The following is a 22,647-nucleotide window of genomic DNA, read 5'->3' as shown; positions in this document are numbered from 1 at the left end:
ATTAAAACAGTTCCGGTCGAATTACTAGATTCCTGGTCACAAATTGAGGAGATGAATAATGCAAAGTTACTGAAGAGAATTTAATAAATGCCAAACATTGGTTGACTCTTCAGTGACTGAACACCAGCCAAACCATTCAGTGAATTATGGGAGACAGTGTTCTTAAGAAGTCAAAGTACAGCATCATTATCAGGATACCAAAAGGGTATTGTCATAAATGAGAAGATTTGGAGCAAAATGTATTCTTTATATAAACTAAAATAGAATCAATCAAGTGAAATTTTTCCACTTGGTGGAGAACTTGATATGGAGAGTGAAATGAAATTAACTTTTGGGTTGATAGGTCATGTGACCCTTGGTCACATAGCGGGAAAGTATTATTATAAGAGAAAGTATTACTATAAAAAAATAAAGATTTCCCCTGTCCAGTTATGTCCAACTCTAAGGACAGTGTTTGTCTCCATTTCCTAGATGAGGGAGCCTGCATTGTTTGAAGATGCTTCCGTAGTCAGCATGAATATACATGGAACAGTGTTACCTTCCCACCAAAGTAGTACCTATTTACTTGAATTTGCCTATTTCAGATTGCTAGGGTGGCAGGAACTGGGGCAAGATCAGAAGCTCATCCCATCAGGTGGAGCTTGGATCTCAAACTGTCAACCTTCCATCAACAAGCCTGGCATCTTAACTACTCAGCTACCATGCCCCCAGTATTGCTATATTCCCTGTTGAAAACTGAAATCTATACAAAAGATTCAATAGTTTATGTAATGTAGAATAAAATTTTATTCAGCAGTTTTTATAATTATTTTCTAAATATTAATATTTAGAATGAAATTTTATTCTACATTACATAAAGTATTGAAATCATTGTGCATATGCAATTTACTGAAAAACTCTTTATTCATAAAAATAATACTTTTAAATAATAATTGTAAACCATCAAGTAATTCTTTATTTCCCTTTTGTTTTAAACCTGATTTGTGTTCATTCCCTAATAATGACAAAGTAAATGTGTAAATACTACGTTTGTGTGTGTGCATTCACCCATGTGCAGATTAATATGTATATAGCATATGCACATGCAGTATCAATAAAATCAAACAAGTTAAAAAATTCAACATAAAATAATTTCTCTGTTAAATTACAAGCAAGCCTTGGTTCAGTTTTCCAGCACTATCAACACACACATACACACAATACAGACAGAGAGAGATCTAAAAAGAAAGTTACAATACATGGTATTCTACAGAAGGCAAGAGAGAAATGCATTGTGGTTCATATACTATAATTCCACATAAGGAAGAAAACAGACAAAGTGGCAGGAAGCGGAAACAACATAAATATTCAAAGAGTATTAAATGAATGCATGTGTTCATATGCAACTACATATGGTCATAACACAGACTTTTAGAAATGAAGGACATAAATCTCCATAGTATTTACAGATGGTTTTTGAGAAGATCCTGATAGCCAGCCACTGGGAAAAAAATCATTCCAAGACTGGTTCATTGTCAACCACATTATATGCAATAACTGTCTTATTATAACTACACATCTGGATAAATATTTTTCAGGTTTAAATATGCATCCCTAGGGCACATAAACAAGAAGAGAAACTATGCAACCAGTCCACAGGGAATTCTTTTTCATTTTAATGGGATCTTCATATTGTCTAAAAAAAGAAGGAAAATTGCCTAAGTACAGGTGTGCATATTTAGCCTCTACATAATAGTAACAGCTGTACAGTATGAAGGACATCTTCACTTGAGTACTTCTTTCTGGAAAACAATATTCTACACTTGCCAGAAACTAGATACTGTATATTCTTTAAAAGAAAATAATGGACAATGGTTACCTTTAAAATAAAATGCCATGACTCCAAAATATATTTATTACCTGGTTTAATATCTGTTCTGCTCACATCTTGGGTACTGCATAACTGAACTAAAGGATACATTTCCATTGTGTTCAAAGAATAAATAGTACTAATAATCAGGCCAAAAATGATAAGCTGCAATCTAATTATTATGCAAGAAAAAAAATACTCAAATTTTATTTCACTTTAGTAATTTGTTTCATTGTTTATCTTATTTTTGAGACCCAATTAATTTTTTCATTCATTCTTTTATATTTTCTTTCATGGCATATTAACATAATCATATTTAACTTGACCCACAAGTATTTAGTAAGTTTAGTACATTTCAATGAAAAACACACTATCTCAAAAGAAAACAACTGAGATAAGATTATTGGTGGCAGCCATATGCAGCAGGGCTACAAATATTTATTGCAAAGAAGGAATTGTCTTTTTTATAAAATATTGTATAATTCAGAGATAAACAGTAACAAAGGTAAGAACATAACACAACAAATCCCTACTGCGTTGTCATCTAGATCACGGGTGTTAAACTCGCCGCGTTACATGACATGTCGCGACTCTTGTGACTTTTTTTGCATTGCCAGAGCTGGGGCGTGGCCTATGTACCTGATCTAGATCAACAAGATCATGTTTTTGAGTACCTGGCACTTCGAAGCAGAGTTACAGGACTTAAGACCTTCAGTTGAGCAATTAGGCTTCATGACTCTGAAAGAACCAATAGAAGTTTGAAATTGTCATGTTACAGTCAATTGTGATATCATTATTGATAATTGTGATTATTATTAACATGTAACATTAACATTTAATGTTTAACATTATAATTAACATTTTAAATCCTTAAAATCCTGTAAATACAAAACAGTAAAAGTATGTATTAAGGTTAATCAAAGTATGTTTAAGTCTTAAGCTAGCACCAGAAACATATCAGGTAAAGTACCAATTATATGTCAAAAGAGAAGGAATTGCAAAATCAGGCCAGTAATCTCTGACAGTTGCTGATCTGTTAAGATTTCCTCATTTGGTCTTATCTGAAAGATGATTACATAAACAAGTGCTTTGCTAGATAGCTTCTATGTATTAGGAACTGCACTGAATATGCAGTTCACAATACACAGAAAGCTAACTATCCATCTTTCAGATGAGACTAAATGATATATATATATTGCAGAATACAGGTGCAAAATGTTCTATACTTGTTAAAATGAACAGAACATACCATGTGAATCAATAAACATCTAAATTAATTAGATGACCAATAATTGTATTTTACTGAAGTGGTCTACATGCAAGCACAACTGAGAATTCGTAAATCCCCTTCCAACAACCTTCATGAAAATTTGTATACATTTTTTCATGAGGAAGACCATGAACAGTAACAAAGCTATTGCCTCAATTTTCCTCCTTTTCTGTAAGTTACCAGAACAAACAAAGCAGGCAATGTTAAATTAATAAGAAAGAATAAGAATTTGCTTAGAAAAAAACACTGAATTATTTTAAAAATAAAGGAGAAAGAAAGGGAGAGAGGAAGGAAGGAAGGAAGGAAGGAAGGAAGGAAGGAAGGAAGGAAGGAAGGAAGGAAGGAAGGAAGGCAGGCAATGGAAGGCAAGCAGGCAAACAGGCAATAGAAAAAAGGGGAGGCTTCTTAAAGTTTTATCTCAATAGCTTTATTTCCAGATATGAAAAGCCATATACACACAAAGGCAGAAATCAATTAAATACTAAATAAAAATAAATATTTTTAAAATAAATTTATAGAAATCTGCCTGTATCTCCAAAATCCCCGTGGTAGTGTTTCACCCCTTTCCCCCCTTTCCAAATTATAATCATTTTCTTGTTTGTCTGACACCAGTCTGAAAAATGATTCATTTTTCTCTCATGAGAGAAGACATAAGACAAAAGACAAATTGGAGTTGCCCACTTCCCTTTTAACTGGTCACTCAATATAGTGAAAATGCCTTTCATTGCTATTGCTACTGATACCTTAAGTTTCTTGGAATTGATGTTTCTACCTACCTGTTCTAAATTGGCAGATATAGTTTAAGATTCCTTTAACTCTTCTACATCTCATCTTTTTTGAATGGGAATTATCTCTTTATTTTAGTGCTGTATGAAATTTTCAGTGTAGATATTTTTTTTTATTACTGGACTATCAGAACTGTTAGCCACTGATATTAAAGAGAGCTGAGCAGAGTTGTCAGGATTTGCCTTCTGGTTTACTGTATATTTCTGTTTGTACCGCCAAAGGATGACATAGGTCCTAAAGAGTCAGCTGAATGGCAAGAACAAGTTCCATGCCATCAGCATGTATGTCCTCCCAGTCACTGATCATAGTAGCATGAGAACAAACATTAAGCACAAGGTCCACAGAAGCAAGGGTCCACCACACATGACCCAAGGTTCAGCATATGCAGAGGGGCCTCAGAGAGAGTCAAATACATAGTAGCAAGGTGTAAGATGCAGGCAGGAACAGGATACACTGAACAGCACAACCAAGTACCTAACATTGTGTACAGAAATATCTGCACAGTGTATGGACTACTAGACCGTCCCATTGCAGCCAGTTTGATCTTAGTTCTCTTATTCTCCATGATCTTCTATGGGGTTGACAGGTAGGAGATCCCATAGAAGATCATGGAGAATAAGAGACCTAAGATCCTGTAGGATTTCCAGATCCAGAAGATAAGCAGTACTATCCAATCAGGCATGGTAATAGACAAGGACCAGAAGGCAGCAGTGGTCATAGATGTAGTGGTGTCAAGTGACATCAACATCAGAAAGAAGGAGTATGAGAAGAGAAGAAATAACCAGGGCCTGTAGGAGGAATGGTCCCACTACTGGTAGGAGCAATCGGGGCTGTAACTCTTATGTTGGAACAGTAGCTCCAACAGATCCCAGGAATAACATCAGAATTCTCTGTTTAGAAGAGTGCAGTGCTCGGAATAATTAAGCAGAACTCTCAAACTCTCAGGCCTCTGATACTAAGATTGAGGAAGACACATACTACCCAGGATATATGTATGTCTATATGTACATGTGTATGTATACATCTCTTGCACAGTAGCAATAAAGGGGATAACAAAGGGTACATGGTTCTAACATATGTGTTGAATATTAACATATGCAAAGAAAATGGTAAATAGCACAAATGTGAAATTATAACAAAGTGGCTGCAATCCAAGGGGTATTCGATAGCAAATGTCATACAACAACAAAGAGTATGTTGGATAAGGAGATGGGTTTATCTATTATGAAATACCTTGTAGTATTCAATCTGTTTTATTATTGTTTCTCCCTGGGCATATTTTTTCTCTTTTAAACCTTTGGTATACTATTAATAAATCCCCCTTGAATCAGATATTTTAAAAAAAAATGGTTTAGGATGCATTGTTGGTATTATATGATTTGAGAAAAGATCTCATGAACAGGGTCTTTCTTATGGTTAGAAGATGAGTCTAGATATGTTCTTTTTATTTCATTTGGGCCCACTATTTAATTAGAATACTGATTATTAAGAATTGCCTGACTAAGGAACATTTTGGAGTATTTTGGAAAATGACATAGTCCTATTTCTTTCCTTCTATTCATGTATTGTATGACAAATTATTTTAGCACAATATTTATTTTCCATTTTTTAGCATTTACATGAAGTAAATGGCAATATTTTAAATCTCCTTGAATACAAATGTCCCAGGTTTTATTTTATAACAGTATAATAGAATATAGCACAATATAAGATCTATCCATTTTCTAGGTGTTTATGATGTTAATGTTTTGTATAATGACCTAATAAAGCTTTTTTTTTTTTTTTTACTAATATTGAATCTACAACTGTGAAAGCTTTTAAGCTCTGCAATCAGGTCATTTAGTACATCAATGTCACTTTTAAAGAAAACAAGTCTGCTTGGCAGACAACTTTATCATTTACAACCTAACTAGGTAAGGTTATGCCCACTGTGCATAATTATGGTTAATTTATTTTTCATTTTGCATAACAGCTGGATCTTATGTTTGCAAACACCAGTGGGACTTCAACTTGAAGATCTGTTTTTATCATTTAATGCAGCTACAGACTGCTACTAGATGAATGAAACTGATTGTGATATCACACACAGAAGTATTTATTTCATAGTTACGAAAGTAGGTAATATAGAGCCTCTCTCTTGGCTTGAAATGCATATGACTTAAATTCAAATCCAGCTATAGATTCAGTTGACACAGAAGCCTGGTATATAGCTTAGCTGTGAAAGTCTCCAAGTATATTTTTTTTAACTTCCAAGGAGCAATGTTGCAAGCCACTCATCCGTAACTTACTCAGCAAGTAACTTACTCAGCAAACTACTGTCTTTTTCTGCCTGGAAGAGTGAGAAATAGAAACCTAAATAATGAATTTCTTCTCTAGCAAGAAACAGCAATCCTGTCATACTGAAACAATATAATTGTATCAAATCAAACCATACATGAGCAATTAGCAATTATTCACAGAAGAGATATCAGCTATATCAGTCTAGCCATTCTATGCATCTCATGAACTGACCTGCAACTCATGAAAGCTTTCGCCATTTAATAAAATTTGTTAGTCAGAAAAGAGTCTCCGGGATCCTTCTGTTTTTTTTCTCACCATAGTTTAATTCAGATTTCTACAACAATTATGTTTGAAGTTAATTTCAACTATGCTTTTTGTATTATCTGATTATTAACACATTCTAATAGAGATAAAAATTCAGATGCCGTATTTCTTTTAAAGGATTTTTCAAAAATTACTTCTTTTAAAACTTTGTTTATTTGTTTGCTTGTTTGCTTGCTTTGTTAGAGTTAGTGGATCTTAGTAGTAACTACTAGATGTTTGTAAAGCGATATTTTACCTTTTGCTTTCATATAATTAATATCCAGATTTTTCTTTATTTTTTATTAAAGGTGATTTTTTGCAAAAGTAAAAACAAAACAAATTTAAAGAAAAAAGAAACGCGGTAGGTAAATAGAAAAGAAATTTTAAAAAACAAAGAAAAAGAAACATAAAGAAGCCTTATGAATGTCTTTGCCACTTACATGTATATTTTAGCCTCTCTCTCTAAGGTTGCTTCACTATTTCCTTCTTTCCATACTCTACCTCATGGGTGTCAAACTCGCCATGTCACGTGATGTGTTGCGATGTATTGCAACTCTTTTTGTATTTCTGGCAACGGGGTGGGCGCGGCTTCGGTATGAAACTGGCCTGTGGGCCGTCAGTTTGACACTCCTGCTCTATCTTTTCTAATCATCACAACTCCATTTTTTTCTGCTTTTAGCAAAAATTCCATCAAGGTTTCCCAGTCACTAACAAAAATAGTTATACTTTACTTGCTCTGTAAGGAACATGAAGTATATGTATACAAAATTGTCTTTTTCCTAATCAAACAACTTACTTTTGCCATCTTTGCAAATTCCAGGATTCTCTGAAACTACTCTAAATTTCAGACAAGACTCTTTTTCTTGCAGTTCCAATAATGCCAAATTGTCTAAATCCCCTTTGATCTCTCTGTTTATTATTTGTTTCGTTGTTTCTAACACTTCTGCTCTGACTTTAATTTGGTTTATTTCTCCAGTTAATTGACCTACAGACTCTTGATTTTTTTAAAAAATTCTGTCATTTTTCTCTTTCGTCTTTATAAATCTTTCTTTCATGATCCCTTCAAATGCAGTCAAACCTTTGTGAGTCTCAGATAAATTCTTTCTAATTCTTCAAACATTTTTTTGTAAAATTTCTGAACTCAACCCTTTTTCTGTTGGCTGTCTTAACAGTCCTACTCTTTTCCAAGTTTTGCTGATTTCCTAATAGTTACAATTTTATTTATAATCCTGAAAGTGAAAGTGAGTCAGTTACAAAGATGAAATTAAAAGAGCTTTCTATTTTCCCCCCAATCTTTTATCTTTTCTGTATTCTAAAGGGTTTAATCTTCTAATGCTCTATAATTTTGTACTCATACTCTATCTCAGATTACTTTTATCTCTTTATTTTAACAATAGCAATAGCACTTAGATTTATATACTGCTTCACAGTGTTATACAGCCTCTCTGAGCAGTTTGCAGTTTGCAGAGTCAGCGTATTGCCCCCAACAATCTGGGTTCTCATTTTATCGATCTCAGAAGGATGGTAGACTGAGTCAACCTTGAGCACTGTCAGGATCAAACTCCAGACTGTGGGCAGATTTAGCCAGCAATACTGCATTCTAATCACTGTGCCACCAGGTTGAAAATGCCCCATTTCTAATTCTAAGCAATCAAAATTCCCACAAGGGTATAATTTGTGTATTTCATTATTTCAAAACAATGCCAGAAACTCTCTTACCAAGTTGCAGATGTTTCAGATATACCTATTTCCTTGGTCCTTTTAAAACTTTCTTAAATCAAAGGCCTGATTAGCTTTTTGCTGCTAGTTTTAAGTTCTTCAGGCTATTATTTTGCACTTTTCTTTCATCTGGCATGAAGGGTAACTCACACTTTGTTTTATCCTTCTGAAGATCTCTCTTTAATTTCAAAATTATTATAGGCAAATGTGCTTAAGAAAGTAAGGTTTTTGTCAAACTCAGTGTCTTTAAAAGTTCCATTATGGCTGTGAGCTAGATAATTTTTGTTCATCTCCTGGCTACTCAACTCATGAGTCAACAAGATCCTGATGTCCAGGAAATGATGTCTGGAGTGCACATGGGAAATCTCTCAATCTTTTCTTATCCAGAGAGGCACCATTTCTGACTGGGACCTAATGCCTAACCACCTTTGTGGCACATCACCCTTTCCAATCCCTCAGAGATGTTTTAGTTCACTACAGTCCCACTTGGAAGCCAGCTGTTATTCAGATATTGTGATCCAGATCTGGTAATCCTAGCCAAGATACCATAGTGCTTTGACTTCTGAAAGGAGCAGAGTTCACTGTCTTTGTGCAGCAGGACTACCAATGGGAGACCATCCCACAACTTCATAAGAAACATTGTGAAAATGTTGTGCAAATGTTTCTTGTTATATAAGTATTTTTACTTTTCCTGCAAGAATTAACTTAAAAGGATACAGCTTTGCTAGATGATAGTAGACCTACTAACAATAATACAATATGAAGGGCTCAAACAAGCATCCATAAAATATATTTTTCCTTTGGTTTCTATATGTGGGAAATAACAGTTAGCTGTTATACTTAAACAATTAACAGTTTTCAATAACAGTTGAAGTACACAATGAATGTATGTATGTATGCATGCATGTGCATTTGTGTGTGTGTATGCGCCATCAAGGCTTACTCAGTCAGAAAAATAATAGATACTTTTCTGTTATATTACTGCTGAGCCACAAAAGTCTGAACCACAATGCAAAATCTTATTTTTTTAATTTGTGTATTTATGTGATGAGTGTTCTATTTAGCTTGCTTATGTATACAGAAGTTTCCTGAAAGAGATTCCAAATTCATGATGTGGAAAATACAGCCATTCACATTTATTTAACTCTCTTTGGGAAGATACAATTGTATCCATAGAAACAAAGAACATATGCTCGAACAAGTGACTTATGCACCCTGATCACACATTATATTCTCCATATGAATGGCATCTCATAAGAAATATTGTACATGCATAAATTGCCTTTTAGTGTTTTAAATCTGTTATTATACTTTGCAGATAATTGAATTCCAGAAAAATGTTGGTCTAGTCATTCTATAAAGTAAAAAGTTGAACCCTGGCTCTGTTTATAATTGTTCTCTGCAATCCTTTAGCTGAAGGATATAATTGGTAATTAATTTAGTTTAGATTTCAGTCAAACAGTGATAAAAAAAGGTTTAATAATCTTAGTGGATAAACAGGAAGTATGTGAGCAAAAAGGAAATATTTGGAAAAGGGACAGCTGGTTCTCAAAATTACTGAATTCCCAGAAGTTTGAAAAAAATGTTATAGTAAGACAAGATAAGCTGTAACAAGCAAATTTGTGTTGTAACTGCAGAGCAGTCTCATTTGAAGTGACTGTATAAGTCTGAAATATTTGATTCAATTATTTTTTGTATTAATAGCACTATTTTTTCAAAATCCATGTATGTACATTTTTATTTATAAATGAGGATGCTAAAACATGATACTTAAACATATGCATAATTCATATGTGCTCATGTTATGTTCATATTTCAATACTTATATTGATCTGATTGCATGTCCCCTAATTTTGAGTCTATTTTATCAATTCGCATGATCTTCTGATTTAAGAGATCATTAGCTTCTTTTAGAAATACAGACTATAGAATATGCTGTGATCATTGGAACTAGCAATAGGAGTAACAATAACAATAGGAAAAACAATAGGAATAGCACTCTGCAGTCAGCCTGCAATACTTCATTTGAACCACTTTGCCACCAGGGCATTAACATATTTACATGGCATAAGTACATTAGCAATAAAGGTTTTATTAATCTTCTGAATTAAATGCAAGCCAGATTCTTTTTGCTACACAGCCTTTAATAAGGTAAATATAGATATTTCTATTTATTCATCTTTGTTTCAGTCCTTTGTAGAAAATAAGATCTCTCTATGCCCTAATGTCCTTTTTTAGGCAAGGATGTAAATAGTCCATGAATATACTTGTGATGAAGATATTTATTAATATTAGTCTTATTATGAACATTTTAGTAGAATTCAGCCAGTTCGCGCCACTTTGGTAGAACTGGTAGCTAATTTTTTGTTGCCCAGGCACAGAATGAACTTCTGGAAGCAGCATCCACCCAAAGAACTGGTTGTTCACATATTTGAATCCCACCACTGATTTTAGTAGACTATATAATAAAAGGCTTATAAAGACCAGGATATATACACAGATACAAACAGATACACAATTGGGGCAGGGGGAAGGGTGGGAGGAAGAGAAGAGATATCCATGAAACTAAGCTATCCAATGTATGCCTTACCTTAAGAATCTACTTTTACAGTTAATGACAATAAAGAAATTGTGGCTTATCAATCTATATGAAACTGTGATATTATGATGGTGACAATGATTTTGTAATGATCATCAGTATATTTGAAAAGAAATATTATGTGATATTCTATATTCTGTAATATTATTTTGGCAACATGGTCATCTTGATTTTTTAAAAAATTCCATTTCTTTGAATGCCCTTCTCTATTGGAAGTCGGCGTATATGCTGCCCAATCTATCCTGGACTCCTAGCTTGTGAAACTGGATTGCTACCTTAGTATACAACAAGATACGTCACGTGATATCACATGATGTTGCAAGTTTGACATGCCTGGTGTAGAAGATCACCTAAACTATTATTTGTCTTAAGATGCTTTGTTTTCATAATGAATCTACAGAAAATCAGGTATCTGCATATTTAGGTTGTATGTCAGAACAATACATATAAAACATACTTGTTTTTATGCATGCTTCATGTTTTGGTGTGCATATTTCCCAAATCCTGAGACAGTGTGTCAGAGTATTAGAAATGAATTTGCAAGGGCAGTAAGACTGAATATTTTAGTACTATTTTCATTCAGTCAGGTAGTCTCAACGATGCAACTGCAAATCAAAAGTTGAAAGTCCAGGCAAACATTATCAAAGCACATTCAACTCAAGAATAGAAATAACGTATCTGTGATTTCCAAAAGATAATTCAATTTGTAATCTTACATCTGTTTTCCTTGCAGTATTGAATTCAGGGAGAGTTACAACTGAATAAACTTGTGAGGGACTGCAAAGTAAAACAAGTATAAATTACATGTAAAAAAATACTGATGAGTCAAACTGACTTAAAAAATTTGTGTATTTAATTTCACGTATGTTCAAATTGTTTTTTTAAAGGCTATTTGTCCAAGTAAACATATGATTGACTTTAAATACATCCTAGCCTTCATAAATGGCCAGTTTTTATTTCAGTATTGCCTGTATTTTTGTCATGTTAAAGTGAAAAGCATGAAATACTCTATATTTTCAATAACATTAAGATTGGACATTTAAAAATTACATTATTTTCTTATATAATTAAAAAGAACATTATTTCAAATAATATTGTTTTAGAAAGAAAAAAACAATGCAACAACAAAAATAATGCATTTTTGTTGTTGCATTATTTGTTTGTTTTTTTCTAAAACAGTAGTGATCTGGACTAGAATAAACAATGCAGAGTATTTCAGGATGCTTCCACCTCCTATTTGCCAACAAATCCTCCACAGACCTTGAAAACTGTAAAAGAAAAGAGGTTTAGATTTCATTCTGGAGAAAGGAGATTAGTGCGATTCCTGCATAATACTTATGTGGGTTAGAGGTTGCCAGATGTTTTAAGGAAGTGGGTAATTAAAATTCTTTGAATGTACTGATTTTTTTCTCAGCTACATTAGCTAATTCATATTTTCAAAATATCATCATTCCACAACTTAATTTAATGCAACTTCACTGTTACTGGTAAAAGCAGAAAGAATAAAGATAAAGCCTTTTTTATTTTATTGTATTAATGAAAGTAAAATGTTTCAATTTTTTTAAATCTAAAATCTAGATATTGCCCTCTAGTGGCAATGCATACCAGCAGTCTTATCAAATCATTATCAGAAATCATTTTATCATTTTCCGTAACACATTGTTTCAAATATTTGCTGAGAAGCAGTAAAACATATATCTATTTTAATCTCTAATCACTTTTCTTTCAAATTTCTGAATAAGCAATATATTTAGTCTTGAATATTCTTTATAAATTGAATTATATTGCATTATTATATTTAAAGCTTATGCCAGTAATGTTCAATTTATATGGCAATATAGTTAGAAGTATAGCTGCTTATTTCAAACTAATTTGTGCATGTATTTCAACTGAAGATTCCATTTATATAAGTTTTGATTTTTCTTCTGTCTTATTTAAATAGTTTATTTACTCAATTTATTATCGGATCATTTCATTTCCTTCTACTCTAAGCTTCCTGTTTCTATATAACTTTCTTATCCAGGAAATATTATGTCATTTTTTTCCCATGCCATAAGGATAATTCAGCTAGTATTACCCAGCAACAAGTACATTTCCCCCCAAATCTAGTTAATGGGATTCAGAAGAGTGATGGTCCACTTCAAATTCCACTTTCCACATCAAAGATATTATAGCAGGATCCAGACACAACATATTATTCCTAGTTGCTAGGTTCACATATTTTGTTAAGCCAGAAATCAAAAACCTATACTTGTTTCAGCTATGTAAAATACTGTATATGATATAACCTTTAGTATTACACAGTAAAGTGATTTGTTTGGTTTTCACTTAGTGTTCTTTAAAGTTAACGAGTTCTTAGTTTAAAAAAAAAAGTATGATACCTGATTAGACACATGAAACAGGCTGAAATTAGAACAGATACATTACAAAGATATGAAATATAGATATTCATCTTTCTGGGTTTATAATCATAATAACCATACTACCGCTATAAGTTATAAAAATTATATTTGGTTGTTAACTATGCTCATGATTAGTAATATCTATGTACTAGGATGGAATGCACTAGAAACATTTTTTTGTAAATGAAGTCTATATGAAGTCAATAAACTCAGCTTTAGTTCGAAGAAATTTAGAATATTACTTCCACCAATAAAAAACAATGTGGGTTTTTTTGGCAGCTGCTATTCATATAATAAAACACAGATGTGTGACTAGCTGTGTTTACTTTAGTACAGGGATCATTGTAATTTATAATTGCCAAGAGTATGCATCTCTGCACATTAAGGTTTGTCACAGATGTTGGCTTTTCAGCCAGCCAAGCCATAGAAACATTTTTACGATATAAAGGGTTTGATTAAAGTTATGCTTTGATAAAGATATTTTGGAATTAATCTCCTTATTTATATTTTAGGTTTGTTGCCTAACTCATGAAGTTGCATGCAAATTCCTTTTTAGTACTAAAACTTATTTAGATAAAATAATTTCTTTTGATAAAGACATTATTTTCTATCAAGCCAGTTTCAGAACATCTTTTCCTACACAGAAAAGAAAGAGCATAATCTGCAAATCTGGATTAAGTCCTGTTATTTTGACATTTTACTTAAAATTATATCACTGTTAATATAGACTATGAATTCCATTTACATTTATGGGGGAAAAGACTACCTTACATAGAAATTACGTAGCATAATTGATTTAGAATCACTGCTCCATATGGAAAATTATGACAACAAAATATGCTTTTTGTATATATGGATCAACCTAAACTAGTATATCTTTATTTAATGTGTAGTTGCTTATTATTCTGTTCTGTCAAATTCTCTTGTTTTTTTCTTCTTCAAATAAAATAAAATTGCATGTTTTCTTGGCATACCCAACTTTTTCTATATGATATAATTTGGAATGTAGCACTTCATTGTATGCATTGTATGTATACATAATGGTAAACATTCCCTCCACAGACACATACTAGAAATCCTGTTTGTCTTTATGTTTCAGTGTTTTGTCATAAATTCTTCCCATAAAGTTCCAAATTCACTGGATAAATTCTGTCTATGACATTAAACAAAATCCAGTTTCTGTCAGAGTGTCTTTCTCCATCTACCTTCTTTGATTCATTCTTCAACTTAATAATTATAGTCCTGACACCGATTACAGTCTTTTTCTGTATACCTAATAATAATAGTGCAGTACCTCAAGGCTCATTTTTTTTAAAAAGGCTTTATTAACAAACAGCAGCTTTTAGTGCTTCTTTCAAGGTTTTTGGGACCAGCATGCAATCCTGGAATTTCAGATTTTGTATCTTTATTTTACAAATTTATTAATATTTTTAATTCTTCTTTAGAAATTTAACATCGTCAGTTTGCATAGAAGCAATTCCTTTGGAATGTACAAATATTTTATACTCCAACTTACTGGAAAACTGCCAAGTTGCAAATGAGGTCCGTCTGGGATAGTGCAACCCCATTCAGAACTAAGATAAAGTCCTGGATCTTGAAGCTTCCCTGGCAAGATCCAAAGTCATCTGGTCTTGCCAGGGTTCAGCTGAAGCCTGTTGTCCCCCATCCAGGCTCCCACAGCCTCCAGGCAATATGAAAGGACAGCAACAGCATCACTAGATCAGCAGGGTACCTCAACCCTGCAGCCATCTCAAGCTGAAAGCAAGGATGGTTTCACTATCCCAATCCTGCTCTTGCCAAAGATCATTGACAAGTGCAACCAATGTGCTTTTTGTCCCATAACCAGGCCTGGATCCTGACTAGAAGGGCCTTAGATAATTCATTTCATCCAGGACTTTCTGAAACTGCCAAGCAATCACATTTTCTACCAGCTTCCCTAATAAGGGATAATGGAAAACTGTATGAATAGTGTCCAGGCATGTTGGGAATAAGTGATGGAACAGATGAGCCAGGGCCTCCTTAAAAATCCCTGGGAATTCTCTCCTACAATGACAAGTTTATCACTGCTTCAACCCATCTGCTAGTCACCATCCTGGAGATTGCCACCAACCAGGCAGGATAAGAATCTAATTGACAGGTTGTTACACTGACACCATTGAGGACCCTGCCCATTTTATCAGGTCCAACAGGATCAAACTCTTCTCAGGTAACTCAGTAAGACCTTTCCTCAGGCATTTTGCATGGATGTGCATCATATATGGGGTCCAGTTCCAGTTGGGAACAAATACAAGGGACTTTGTCCATCAAGTGTGTAGTCCTCTGTGCAGCCCTGAAGATGACCGTCCAAGCTCCCTGTCCAAGGAGGATCTGAGTCACCTGCAGGGTGACATTCTGCAGATGCAATAAGGGTAGAGGAGTAATGCTGTTTGCCTCTGTTACTACCATGAACTAGGCCTTAATAGAAACTCTGAGTTGTGTCTGGTGAGAGCCAGCCTTCATTTTCCTCCAGTGGCACTCTAGGCATTTCTTAACCCTTTTCAGAAACTTCAATTTCTCTGTGAACCACAGGGAGAGTTGGGAGCAAAGGGTCAAGAGAGGCTGCATAGAGGCAATCCTTTCCAGACCCCTGGCCACCTTTGATTCCAGGATGTTATCAAGGATTCAGCAGGGCTGTGCAGCAAATGTTTAGCAAGTATTCAGTGAAGAAATCCATTTTGTAAGAATGCTAATGCAAAAGGTTGGTGCAAGGATGTGTTTTGCTAAATTAGTGAGCCTAACTTGCTATTAGCAACAGAAAAACATTTCCTTCTTACTCCATTTTTTTTCCTGCTTTCTGCGGTGCTTGTACATCTTCTAACATAGCCCTTGATGGGAAATAGTCTCTGTGATTTGTCATGTGTCATGCATACAACACTTTTCTGAAGCAAAGCAGCTGTGCTGTTTCAGAGAAGAGAAGATGTTGTTGCTCTGTGAAATTGTTTCCATATAAAAAACAGTTCAGGCTCCAGAGAATCTAGAAAATCTAACCTTTATATCATGAAAATCGGAGGCAGACCTCTGACAGTCACAGAATATATTTTATTCATATTTATTGGTTACAAGAATTGTAGCAACCCCATCCCCAAGTCAGGCTGCTTGCAGATACTGTATTGCAAGTATGTACAACCATTACATTCTATATTGGGGAAGGAAATGGGAACCTTCTTTAAAATTTCTCATGCTTAAAAAACTGAAAATATTCATAGATATTCTCTTGTGCATAGCAGAGCATATTCCAGATTGGAGAGAAAGTATACAAAAGATGCAGTGGTACAAAGGCTCAACTGGTCAGAAATGCCACCTGCTTCTTAAGCAGGAGTTGCAAATCTAAAAGGGCTCCCAAACGGGGAATAAATTCTGTCTGATGGAGCATTACAGCATCCAGAATCAAAGTGATAAATTACGAAAATGAGATCCTCAAAACTCACAGCCCCTCGGTTTTGGTAGGTTTGAGAGAAAACTGATTCTTCCTCATCTAATCCCCCACAAGCTCAAAAAACTGGGGAAGAATTTGGATGCATCATTTGTCCAGCTGCTGCAGAAATGTAGAAGTGAACAATATCAGCATAATGATAGGAATCGATTTAGGGGGGAAAATAAAATCCAGATATTCATGTCAAATTTACTTTTATTTGTAACTAGTTTTGCTTTTAATGAGTCCAAACTCATACTCAATTTCAACTTCCGCCGAGCCCTAAAGACCTATCTGTTCCAAGAGGCCGGTCTGGCATAAATCTGAAATTCTAAAATTTTAAATTGGGTATAATTTTATATTATTATAGTGGGTTTTAGGACAGGACAAATAATTTAATTAGTTTTGAATATTTTAAATATTATGGTATTGCTGTTTTATTAAGGTGCCTGTTTACCGCCCTGAGTCCCGCAAGGGAGAAGGGCGGTATATAAATCAAATAAATTTGAATTTGAATTTGAATTTGAATAAATTGTGACTACTTTCATTTTTATATGTTTGACAGTCTAAGAGTATTCCAGTAATATATTATTGTTATAAAATAAAAGTTATGAATTTGTGCTATGTTATACAAGAACATTTTATACAATCCATTTCAGTGGATTGAATATTTCAGTGGATTGAATCTAATTACATTTGATTTTAAAAATAAATACTAAAATGCACACAGAACAGAACGGTTATTTAATTATGATTAAATAATCTCAATTTAATATATTATTAAAAAGGCGTTTGGTTTTCCATTTTGCCATATACATATTTTTCTTCAAAGAGAATAGACAGGAATCCTTGAAATGTTTAAAGGCATATCATATATTATCACTATTTGATGGGATTGTACTCCAGTTGAATACACATAGAACAAACCATAATCTTATCTAAGGAATGATGTTAACCCTCCAATCAGAGTAACTTACAAACAGTCTGCCTTTGTGCTTATTAGATTGCTGGGACTGCATTTTGTGCTGGAGGTTTCAGTTTTTACCAAAGCAGCTCCACAGATAGTTGCTACCGTCTTGTATTCTGCCCTTCACAAAAAGAACACATTAAAACAGCTAGAATCCCTAGGGCAAATGGAGGAGATTAAGTAGCCTATTCTTGCAACAGAATCCTGAGCATACAAAGGTTGATATTGTGTATTCAATGCACTATCTCTTTCTAATACTGAACTTTACTATTGTCCCTCCTGATTCCAGTTTACAAAGTGTTTGGAGGCTTTGTGTAATGGTTCATTGGCATCATCAGTGACATCCGAGTGTGGGAACTTTTTTGAAATAAATATAGTCTCCATCCAAGCTTACTCAGGTTTCTTGGAACTTCATTTTGTTTTTGTTTTGTTCTGCAGTATACCCTTAAAGTCCATTGATATGCAGTGTATGAAATTATTAGCAATTATACATGGTCATTGTTATGTGCATACTTGTGGATATGATGATTGTGAAATAGGAATTAAAAATAAAAAGTATTAATTAGAAGTATTTTAAAGTATTAATAGAAGGTCCACTGATTTGAATCAGTAGTATTAGTTTTAAATTTGTTTAGCCCAAAATTTACAAATTATAAACTCAGCAGTTTCATGTATTTTTCATTATATACTCTTAGTGTATGAACTATTAGAAAGTGTATTTCACCAAGCCAATCATGAACACACATAAAACGGAATTGTGGAAATTTCTTCCTTATATACACGAAGTATAAAGTGTATATCACATGGATATTCCTTTTACATTCTTAATCTAAAACATATGAATTTGTGGGAAATACAATTTTGTTGTATAAATTATATAAATAATCTTGTCTTCAAAAGCTATATGGAAAATATCTAGATACTCAAGTATAGCTATAATCATTTTAATTGTACAGGATTATTCTCATACATATAGATGTAGATTGGTACTATTTGTAAAATTTAGATTATTATGTTATTTTTAAAAGTAATTAACATTCATCCAGAATGGTTTAGAAATAGAAAATAACATAATTCACCTGCAAAAAGTCATTTGTGACTCTTGTTAAATTTCAAGTGTTGAAAGTTTTTAATGAACAAAGGTACTAACATTTCTTCTTTTATACTGTGTAAAAACTGAATCAAGTTGTGCTTACAGAGCAATGTGTACTGTTTATTTTTTCCTAAAAACAAGTATATGCTATTTTATGAAAATACAGATATTTATTTCAATATTATACTTGGAATATATTTTCTCCTTATAGAAACAAGATATCCAAATTTTTACTGTCAAGTTTTGAATTGCTACCTAATGCCAAGAATGGATTGTTACTTTTGAATATTACATGAGTGATAATGGGGTGATTTATAAATAACTAGTTGAGAATAAATCAAAGCATGTTTTCTTAGTCAGAACACAAAGTCTGATTTAGGAAATAGATTTAAAACTATATAAAAGGTCAAGTTTATATTTGGGTCAGTTTCTTATTTCAATACTGTTCCTGAATTTTCAGCTTATGATGACTATATGGTTGGCAAGAAATACTTTGCATTTGTTTTATTATGATATAGTAATATTTGCAGTATATCCTGCTCTTAAAATACATGGACTTCAAGTGAGGTTCATAAAATTCCTCATTTTATATATTCAGAAAATGTGTCAAGATAATTTTTTTTTAAAAAAAATGAAATATTTAATTGTTCTAATGATAAATCTAGCATGTATCCTCATGCTTGCATCTTTCTATAGAAAGTGTTTTACACTCTCCAAAATTGATTTGTTGTGAAACTGGATTGCTAAAATTTATTAAAAGTGTATTTGTACCTTGGAAAAAAATTCTTTTGTTTTGAATGATGAAACTACCAAAAGATTCTTTTGACAGTTGTTTTTATAATTTATCCCAGGATCATTATTTTATCTTCAAGATACTCCTTAAGCAAGCACAACATTAATTAACTACTGAAGCACTAAATACCAAGGCTTTCCATAATTGAAATAACCAATCAGCTGCAAAAAGTGAATCTGTATATACATTTTCATAGATAACAGCATTTTTTAAAATACTGTCTGGCTAGTGCTTAAACTGTATGGGTAGGTTCCTCTGTGATAATTTAAAAACAGAAATAGAGCTCTGGTTCACAATAAGGTCATGTAAATCTTTCAACTCTAATTTATGAGGGTTTTACATCAATGTATTTCACTTTTTTTTCAAACTCTTTCAAGGAAGACCAATTATACAGTAACATAGGTATTAGCTCATTAATGAATTTAAATTGTAGCCTAAAAGATAACTAACAACCTAATTGGATGAAAACTGAAAGATTAATTGGGCTATGCTATAATAAATACATACATACAGTCAGATGACTGGATGTTTTGTTTTGATGAACTGTTTACACTAATAAGAAATGGGTATTACTGTTTTTAGACATATTTGCAGATACTGTACATCAAATTAGAAGCTAGAATTGTTCAGTCTGGTACTGAAACTAAGCATAATTTCCAAATGAACTATTTTCCTAAATATGCTGCATAAATATCCAGATACAAACACAGATATGAATGCTTCATTTTTGTTTTCAATATTGTGAATATTATGAGTTTCCAGAAGATTGATGCATATTGTCAAGCTTTGCTCCAGACATGGTAATTAATCTTGCCTATTCAGACATTTAATCCTACATTTACAACTTGCTTGTCAACAGATGAGCCACAAACACAAGGAGGCCAGAATAGTTACTTTATTGCAGAGTAGAATAAGATCATACAGAGGTAGTCCTCAATTTGCAACCATAATTGTAATTTACGTGTCTTCAGTACTTAATACTGTTCAAATTCTATCTAGAATCTGTCTCTTGCTACAACATAGCTTTAATGTGGATTGGTCATCCATTCCTATCTCTGCCACTAATGCGTTCTGCTCCATATTTAGGCCCATCTGTGAAATAGGCAAGAAAAATGTGGAAATGAGTCATAAACCCCATGCTATTAAACAGAAACTCTATTCAACCATTAAAAAAAAAAGTTAAAATACAAATCAGAACCCATTTTTCTTTAATATCAAAATCTCTTTCTAACTAGAAAATGTGTTTAATGCTTCCACTTTTTAAAAAAAAAGAATGCTTCCCAATATTTAGTTTAAACAAGTATTTCTTTTTTGTCCATAATAGGTCTAAGGATATGTGTATTTCTTGGGTGGAGAAAATGTATTTTACAAAGCATACAATTTTTATATATTATTGAGCCTATAGAAATTTCATATTAAGACAAGGAATAAGTTAATGTTCAGAACATAATATGCAAACTATTGATTACACTAGCTTGTACTGGCATATAGAAAATGAATTTGAAATATTTGAAAATTGTATAAATGTTCACATTTTTTTCCTTAATTCCACGGTTGAATATTCAGGATGCCTCAAAAACTATCAGCTATTTTAAAGTTATGTAGAAAACATATTCCTACAACATTGGATTCTGCTATTGGATGAAAAAGGAAGAAGGTGGATATTAGAAAAATTCAAAATTCCATTAGTTGTTTAGTTTTAATAAAATAGTTCCTTGCATTTTTATTCTACCTATTTTATTCAGAAGCAATGTTCAACTATATCAGAAATATGCATTCTCTTTTTGAACTATAACTAACTCTATTGAGACATTGTGACTTAATAAGATTAAAACAAAACAAAGGCTTACTGAGGTCCAAGATTGAATGCACTAATCCTGCTACAATTTCTTTGCATATGGTAATTCTGGTCTCCAACCATTATTGAATGTGGCCATCTAAAAATTTCCTCACAAATTTGTTTGAATTCAAGCAATATTAAAACAATAAAAAGTGATAGTAATGTGGTAAATACTGAAATACTGAAATCTTAAACTAGCAAAATTCTGGGGATAAATATAGCATCATCACAACTTTTTAAACATAGATAAAATGGCCAAATGAATTCCTGAAGAAATGTCTACTTTAGCCTATTTACCAACCTACGATGATGTCTATTATTCTATGACCTTTTATATTAATAAGTAGAAATACTTTTAAACAGCTGTGAGTTTCAGCCTTTTTTTTCTATAAATGTCTAGAGATTTATGAGATAAACAGTGGTAGAGGGAATTGTTTCCATTTGCAGTATACTAATTTACTCATACTTTTAAAAGTATTAAAGTATTAAAAGGATTTTAGTAAATACTAATTATATTTACTTTAATATTAAAATAGATGAAAATAAAGTTAATTACAGCAACTAATTTAATTGATTATAAGGAAGATGTCCATGTATACAGACTCAACCTATCCCATGACATATGCATTGTCTGTTAAATAGATAGTAAGTATATGGTTTGAGTAATTTAGAGGTAGTTTTAAAATTGTGTGGTCTGCTATGAAAGAATTTAATTTGATGTTTATGTCCCAGCTTCATATTGCCTCTTTTGCCTGAGTCCAAAATTCCTTGTGTGTTTGTTATAGTTTTGTTTTGTTTAGGAAAGAAGGCACAAATCAAAATTTTAATTAATGGGATGGAAAACTAATGGCAAGATGATTTACAAAAGCATTTGTGTTTTCTTTTATTGATATTATTTGAACAGTTGAACAATTTGACATGAATTCTTTCTACAAAGTAGGAGATATGCCTAAATTGTTTAAATCATACTGTAACAGCAACATATTCAATATTAGTTATGTGCAATTGTATGCAACATGAAGAATTCAACAAAAAAAATCCAACTGAGCCTGCTGTGTTTATTATTTTATTTATTCAAAATTGATTGACAGAATAGATTTTGTTTGCTGTTTATGTAGTATATAGTTTCTATATACATTTTTATACTTTAATTTCATTATCAACATAGCTTGACAATCTAAGTCTATAATAATGATTTAGAAACATAAATAATTGCTAATGTGCTTTTCATTCCATTTGGACCTTGAGTTCAGTATATAATAATTCATAAAATCTGCATTTAATATATGATATGA

This window comes from Protobothrops mucrosquamatus, unplaced genomic scaffold (genome assembly GCF_001527695.2).
Source record: "Protobothrops mucrosquamatus isolate PMUCROS unplaced genomic scaffold, P.Mucros_1.0 scaffold_185, whole genome shotgun sequence".
Lineage (NCBI taxonomy): Eukaryota > Metazoa > Chordata > Lepidosauria > Squamata > Viperidae > Protobothrops > Protobothrops mucrosquamatus.
This window is presented reverse-complemented; position numbering follows the sequence as displayed.